Genomic DNA, 8527 nt, shown 5'->3' on the forward strand with positions numbered 1-8527 from the left:
GCAGGCTTCCCACTGAGCAAGAAGCCCTACATTGAGCAGAACCCAGGACCCTGGGATCATGATTGAGCTGAAGTCAGATGCCCAACTGACTGGATTACCCAGATCCCCTGTGGTGGCCATTCATTCTATGTGCCCTGTCTTCTGTATCTATTGAAGGGTCTACTAAAACTTGTACCTGAGCTAAGGCGTCAGTTGTCTGATTATCAGGGCATGTCAGTGTCTTATGAACCAATACATGAAAAACAGTTAGATTTGCCTCAGGCTCTTGCCAACAAACTCAAATGTCCTTCTTTCCACATGCATCCTGTCCTCACAAGGGCTTATTCATTTTCATTCAGCCCTCAGCTTCCCATCATCTGAGACATAGGGTGAATCCCTTTAGAATAGCTCAACTGTTAGTGCAAAGGGCTAATGGCCAGGGCTCCTGAGTAACCATCATCCAGACCACTCTGAGCTCAGCCCCACTGGCTGTGGCACTGGCTGCTATGTGATGTTTTACCTGAAAGACTGCTGTATACACCGTTAGGAGCTATTGCTCCAGGGAAATGTATCAGATTTCTGCTCTCTTCCAGAACAAGGGCCGAAATCCTAGGGGCTCTCCCCCCTTTTGTTAACTTTGCCACAGTGCCTAACTCATAACCCTCCAAAGTCATAACACATCTAGCTCAGATGGTAACCTGCTTAAGAAATGCCCAGAGCTTTAATCTACATCACTAGTACTTTTCCTTCCCAGAGATGGCTTGAGGTTCTGATTTGCAGTATCACATGTGTCTTTTTTTTTATTATTTATTTATTTGACAGAGAGAAATCACAAGTAGGCAGAGAGGCAGAGAGAGAGAGAGGAGGAAAGCAGGCTCCGTGCTGAGCAGAGAGCCCGATGCGGGACTCGATCCCAGGACCCCGAGATCATGACCTGAGCCGAAGGCAGCGGCTTAACCCACTGAGCCACCCAGGCGCCCAACACCTGGCTTTTTTAATAGCAAAGAGTCAATTCCTTATGTAATCAAAGATCTGATAAAATTACAGAATCTTCGTTTCATAGGCAGCTTGTATTAAAGGTAAAGAAAAGCCTTTGTTTACACTTCCTTATAAGAACAGATCAATAATCTAAGAAAACAGAAAATTAAATTTTAACAGAGAGAAAACTAAATTCTAATTGTGCACCACTATGTGCTTGATAATAAAACTCCTCTTTTCTTTTTAATTTACAAAAATCCATTCCAATCATAGCTTGATGGCACATAAAATTCCTTCCTTGATATTCCTTTTCTACACACCTTCTGTAGCCTCAGCTCTTCTAATGTTCTAATTTGAGCTTCAGCCTCTACTTGGGCATCAGTGTCCAGGTGAACTACCCATAGTAGAAGCCAGCCTGCCACAGCCTGGGCTTCTCTTCTTTGCTGAAGTGCACTGTGGGCAGTTCCCCCAACAAGTACATTAGACTGGCTGGCATTTTCAGCTGTCCTCATATCCTCAAGATAGTCTACAATATCTCACATAGGGGCCACCTCTCCCCACAGAGAAGGTAGTGGCCAATTTGGGATTTCCCCTGTGAATGCCTCTTTCCCAAGGCCAAATTTTATAGTCTCCTAGCTGGCTCACCAATTATTGGTTTAGAATCCTCCCAGAAGCTTGCTGGGTATAGGGTCCTCTATACTTAGTGGACCAGGAGAGACGGAAGAAAAAGGCCACTCCAGGTTGGTAGATGGAAGTTTTAATAAGCAAAGGAAACTTACATACAAGATTTAGGGTGGCTGCAAGATGAATGCGTTCTTGTCTCGCCTGCCAAATCTTTAAAGTTTATAAAGAGGACTTTCCTGGATTCAGTCACATATACTGTGCAGGTGTTGCCAACACCACATCATTGTCTCCTTGGGAAAGCCTCTGGAAGCAGGAAAGGCAGCAGGAAACCACATTTTGAGGACAGTGGAGGGAAGGAAGAGCCCTTGAGTGCCTGGGTCCAGCTCACAGGTCAACCAGCAGTCATGTCTTTTCAGTAATCTTCCCTGACACCCACCCTCAATCCAGAATAATTTCATTCCATTATCCTTAACTTAATTAGATCTCCAAAGGCCTATTTCTAAATAAGGTCTCATTCACAGATATCAAGGTAAGGATTTGTGCATATATTTTGGGAGAACACTATTCAATTCACTACACACATGTAAATCATTATTATTATAACTATTATTATTATTAAATTATTTTATCCCCATAGGTCAGTACTAATTCAAAACATGTCTCAGTCATTAGTCTATATTGGATTTTCTTGGTACATAATGCAATATCAGACTACATATGCAGATACTGCTTTAATTCAGAAAAACATTGCTCTATTATGTCCTTAATATTTTTCTCTTATATCTGACTTATTTTTCATAAAAAGTAACAGTTGTGTATTTGTTAGGTATCTTCTCAAATTTATACTGTTTTTGCTCCTGTCCTCCCTTGTATTGACTTTATCATCAGCTGTGTATTTTATGTTTTTAGCTACTCCTAATGATGTTTTGTTTTTCATTTAAATTTACTGACACATCATTACATACATTAAAATGAACACATTTTATATTTTGTTTCACAAATATATACACTTACATAACCATCACAATCAAGATAAAGGATTTCTAACAACAAAAGTTTCCCTTTTGCTCCTTGCTAATCCAACCCCATCCTTTAGGACCCATTCTTCCCCTCCCAGAAAAATACTGGTTTACTTTCTATTGCTCTAAATTAGATTTATCTGTTCTAGAATTTCAAGTGAGTTGAATCATATAAAATCATAATGTTTTGACTCAGCATTATATTATTGTGTTCATCTGTGTTGTTCATCAGAAGTTTATTCTTTGATACTGGTGAATATATCCCATTGCACTGTTATGCTAAATTAAAAAAAATCCAGTCCAGTTTTTGGCGGTTATGAATAAAGCTTTTATAAACATTTGTGTTCACTTCTTTGGGTGAACATAGTTTCTCATTTCTTTTGAGTAAAAATCTAGAAGTGAAATTTTTGGGTCATGTGTGAAGTAAAATTTTCATTTTATAAGGTTTTGCCTACAATGAAGTTGCAAAGATATCTATGTTCCCTTTAAAAAAAATAGTTTTTCAGTATAGCATATAGATTTATAATCCACTTGTTACAATTTGGGCATATGGCATGAGATAAGTGTTGTGGTTCCATATTTTTCATTTGGAAATCCAGTTATTCCAACATCTTTGTTGAAGGCTATCATTTTACATAGAATTGCCTTTGCATCTTTGTTGAAAATTAATTGACCATATATGTGTGGGTGCATTACTGAACTCTGTCTTTTCATTGTTTTCTTATGTCTATTCCTATGCTAATTTATACTGTCTTGATTACTGCAGCATTGTAATAAATCTTGAAATCAAGTAGTTCAAGTCTACCAAATTGATTCTTTTTTTAAAGTGTTTTGGCTCTTCTAGTTCCCTTCCATTTCTATATGCATTTTATAATCAGCTTATCCACCAGGGGGGAAAAACTCCTAGCATTTGAACGGGCTTGCCTTGAATCTACAGAGATTTAACATCTTAGCTGTAAGAATCTTCTGACCCATGATCATTCATTTAGGTCTTCTTAATTTTTCTCAGCAGTGTTCTCTCACTTTCCGTGGGTAATAATTGCATCAATCTTATTAAAACTTTCTTAAATTTAAATTCAATTTTAAACAGCTATTACTAGTATGCATATGATGTTGCACATTTCTCTTGGATTGTGTGACATTTTAAACCTATATTAATTGTAATACCTTTTTAAAAGATTACTTAGGATTTTCTACACACATAGTCATGTTATCTTTGAACAAAGATATTTCAGTTCTGTCTTTTCAAGTTATATGTGTTTCATGTCTTTTTCTTGCCTTACTTTACTGGCAAGATCCTCTAACACAATTTTGGATCAAAATAAGGAGCGTTTACATCTCTATGCTTTGTCCACATCTTAAGGGAAAACAAATTCAGTGTTTCATTAATGTTTTTTCTTGTAATGTCTTTGTTGTCAGGATAATACCGGCGTAGTAAAAGTTGTTGAGAAATGTTCCTTTCCCTTTGTTACTGAAAGAGCTTTAGAAGATCAGCATGATTTATTTCTTAAATATTTGAAAGAATTCTCCAATGGAGCAGTCTGAGACTATTTCATTGTAGAAAGATGTTTCATTATGAATTGAATTACTTTTATTGATGTAGGTATATATAGATTTTCTTTTTTCTTGAACTGATTTTGATAGTTTGCCTCTTTCATATAATTCATCCATTTCATCTTAGTTGTAAAATTCATTGGCATAAAGTTCAATGTATTCTTTATTATCCTTTCAATATCTTTAAAATGTGTGGCAATACATTGGTAATTTCTTTCTTTCTTTCTTTCTTTCTTTTTGACATTTGTGCATCTGTTTTTCTTTTTCTTTTTTAATAGGCAGTCTAGCTAAGAGCTCATCAATTTTATCAATCTTTTCTAAAGATTAGTTTTTAGTTTCCTTAGTTTTCTCCAGTGGTTTTTTTTTCATTTCATTGATTTCTATTCTTTATTATTTACTTCCACATATGTATTTTGTGTTTAGTTTGCTCTTCATTTTCTAGTTTTTTAACATTGAAGTTAAAGGCATTTATGTTCTTTTTAAATATAATTATTTAAAACTATAAATTTCCCTTTAAACACTGGTTTAGCTGTATACCACAATTTTTGACATATATTTCCTTTATGAAGTATTGTCTGATTTTCCTTATGATTCCTTTTTAACCCAGTTTCTATTTTATAGTGTACTTTTTAATGTCTACATATGCTGGGTTTTTTCCATAGATATTTTATGCTATTCATTTCTAATTTAGTTTCTTTTTGGTGGCAAACATATTCAGTATGATTGCAATTGTTATTAAATTTATTAAGACCTGTGTTATGGCCTTGGATATGGTATGTCTTGCTGAATGTTAGTATGAACTAGAGCACAATGCGCAGCCTGCTGCTTTCCTGGACTTGCCTATAAATATCCTCAGGGTCGAGTTGGATGAAGGAGAGTACCAAGGTCTTTTATATCCTTGCTGAATTTCTGCCTAGTTGTTTACTAAATTACTGAGAGGGGAAGACAGATGTGTCCAAATAGCTTTGTGCGTTTATATATTTGTCTTTCAGCTCTGTCAGTTCTTGCTTTATGTATACTGAAGCTCTATTTTTTGAATGCATACACATTTCAGTTTAGTTCTTTTTAATAAATTGACATTGCAATTATTATGAAAATTTTCTTATTTTTGGTAATATTTTTGATTTTGAAATCTATTTTGTTGATATCATAAAGTCATTCCATCCTTCTTCGTATTAGTGTTTGCATGTTGCATGTTTTTTCTTTCACTCAACTTCTTTGTCATTATGATTAGAGAAATTACAGACAGCATACAGTTTTGTATCCATGAGTTTATGAATTGTATCAAATTTGAAAAGCATTTGACTTGCTTTTTCAAATATTTTTTCTATGCAAATCCTACTTTTTAAAAAATATATTTTATTTATTTATTTGACAGAGAGATCACAAGTAGGCAGAGAGGCAGGCAGAAAGAGAGAGGGGGAAGCAGGCTCCCCACTGAGCAGAGAGCCTGAAGCAGGGTTTGATCCCAGTATCCTGGGATCATGACTGGAGCTGAAGGCAGAGGCTTTAACCCACTGAGCCACCCAGGCGCCCCTCAAATCCTACTTTTTGATCTCCAATTATAAATATGTTAGGTCACTTGAGACTGTTTCATAAGTCACATTATTATTTTTTTAATCATTTTTTCTTGTGTTTTATTTTTAATAGTTTATATTGTTGTTTTCAAATTCACTGACCTTTCCCCCATTGATGTCCTATCTGTTGTTAATCTTAGTGAATTTTTATTTCATAATTTGATGACAAATTATATTTGTCATCCTAGAAGTTGTGCTTTTTATCTTTTGTATCTCATGTTTGTCCTCCCTAAATTCATGCTATCTTTTCCATACTTAAATATAGTTAAAATAGCTGTCCTAACATCCTTTTATGTTAATTTCATCACTTCTATTATTTCTGAGTCTGTTTTTATTAGATAAGTTTTCTCATCCAAATATGGATCACATTTTCATGTTTGTTGATATGCACATTAGTTTTGATTGGATGCTTGGGATTACTGATTTTATGCTATTGAAATATCTGGTTTTGTGGACTTATTTCCAGAGAGTTGGCCTGTTATCTGGTTGATTACTTGCTCTTCAGTTTGAAATTTTTAGATCCTATTTTTAAATTTTGTTTAGAGTAAGTCTGGACTAGTTTTTTGCATTACAGGTAGATTAGGTGCTCTAAGAGGTGTTCTCTGAGTGATCCAGAGAATCTTTTTAATTTAGCTGATGGGAATGCAAATGAATTCTGGTTCTGTGTGAGCTGTAAGGATTATTCACCTTAAAGATCACTAGTTGCCCATTGTCCAGCCTTATAGAGTTGAACCCATAGATGTCTATCTCTTGATACAACAAGAATTCTATGCGACTTCATGAAGATTTCTGGAGTTCGTTTTTTTGACTAACTCCCTCCAGTCTGGATTTAGTTCTACAACTTCTAGCTGCCTCAGGCATCCTGAAATCTGATCTGAGTCCTCTCTGTTCGTTGAGATCAACATGCTCTGCAGTATGAAATTTGTTTTCAGGAAGAGAATTGGAATGCCAATAGGTTTTTCATTTTCCTTCTTTTAGAGATTACATTTCTGCATTGGTTTTCATTCAACAAATCAAAACTGTGACTTTATTAATTTTGTCTAGTTTTCTGATAAAGATGAGACTGAAAATTAATTTATTGTTATCTCATAATGACTGGAGGTAGAAGACCATAGTGTCTTGTTGCATATTACCAACTTTTATCTCTTTCTTTACTTTTTACTGTATATTTTTCAAATCCTATAGCTGTTTAATTGTAACTTCTTTTACCTTTGAGTTTGTTTTCAACTTTGTTGAACTTCTGTTTTCTTCAGAAAATCTTTCACTAAAACCCATTTATCTATTTTCTTGTTATTTCTTCCTACTTTTTTGTAAGAAAGAAGGCAGATGGAGTAGTATTTAAGCTTTTATTTTATATCAGAAGTCTCTGATTGTAATTAATAGAAGATAAAAGAGATTCTATTTGGAACTTCTTTTTTTTTTTTTTTTGAATCCAGAATTATATAATGATGATCAGAGGTACAACTTGGGATAGCAGTGAACTTGGTCATTTACTCTTGAAACAGCTTCCTTATTAACTTGGCCATGTTCTCTGGTTTGGGGTTTACTTTTTGCTTCATGTTGCCACATTTCACTTTATGTGTCCAGCAGATCTTGCAAATGGTAGGTTCACAGTGAAACTTGTGTTTTGCAAGTTACGGGTATTCAGTTTGTATTTTACTCATTTCTGTTCAGTTCATGTTGGCCATCGGTTGCAAAGCTAATTTCCTCTCATTTTGGTCCCCCCCGCAATTCACAGCCATCCAGTATATCTGATTTACATGTCCAGGTTGAACAACATATTCAATGAAATGATATGCTAAATACTTCACCTCTTTTTCCTGTCCTCCTTTATTGCTACCTGCTACAGATTCTCCAGTCAGGCAACTTACGCATTTTTCCCATGGATTACTTGTTATATATCCTTTTATTCTGAATTAAGAGATTATTTACTGGGTTTCTCAATAATTCCTTCTTCAATAAAAGCTAAATCTTACTGAGACTTGAGAGGTAAGTACAAATTTTTTCATCTTTTCTTATTTTATTCACAGTTGGAAGATTTTCATTTTTGTGACCTGTGATGATAGATAGATAGATAGATAGATGGTTGTTAGATAAATAGGGGAGATACATATCTTGAAATAATTCTGAAGGATGTGTGTGTGTGTATGTGTGTGTATATACATATGATCTGTAGATATATGATTATATGTCTATAATTATTACAGTTATAGATATAGTTACATATTTATAGATAAATAATTTTTGAATTTTTGTCTGTCTGCTTCTTTGGGTTATATCTCCTAATCTCTGACATGTCCAACTGTTCCGTGTTAGGACAAATGTGAGGTCATATTTTTGCACCACAAACTAGGGTGTATATAACAGATGAGAAAAATCAAGCTAGACATAGAGTATCTTTAAAATATGATTTATTTGGGGCACCTGGGTGGCTCAGTGGGTTAAGCCTCTGCCTTCAGCTCAGGTCAAGATCTCAGGGTCTTGGGATTGAGTCCCACATCGGGCTCTCTGCTCAGCAGGGAGCCTGCTTCCCTGTGTCTCTCTCTCTGCTTGCCTCTCTGCCTACTTGTGATCTCTGCCTGTCAAATAAATAAATAAAATCTTTTAAAAAATTGATATATATTTCTTAAAAAATTTTTAAAATATGACTTATTTTATCACATAAAATTGGTAGACACTAACAGAAAGTGCAGTTAATTGCTTTTCTTGATTTTGAGATGCTATCATAATAAGATTAAAGCCATATTTTTAAATGAATACTCTATTTGTATGTGTACATATAAGAAATGTGGGATA

The sequence above is a fragment of the Neovison vison genome, chromosome 1, assembly GCF_020171115.1.
Source record: "Neovison vison isolate M4711 chromosome 1, ASM_NN_V1, whole genome shotgun sequence".
Classification (NCBI taxonomy): Eukaryota; Metazoa; Chordata; class Mammalia; order Carnivora; family Mustelidae; genus Neogale; species Neogale vison.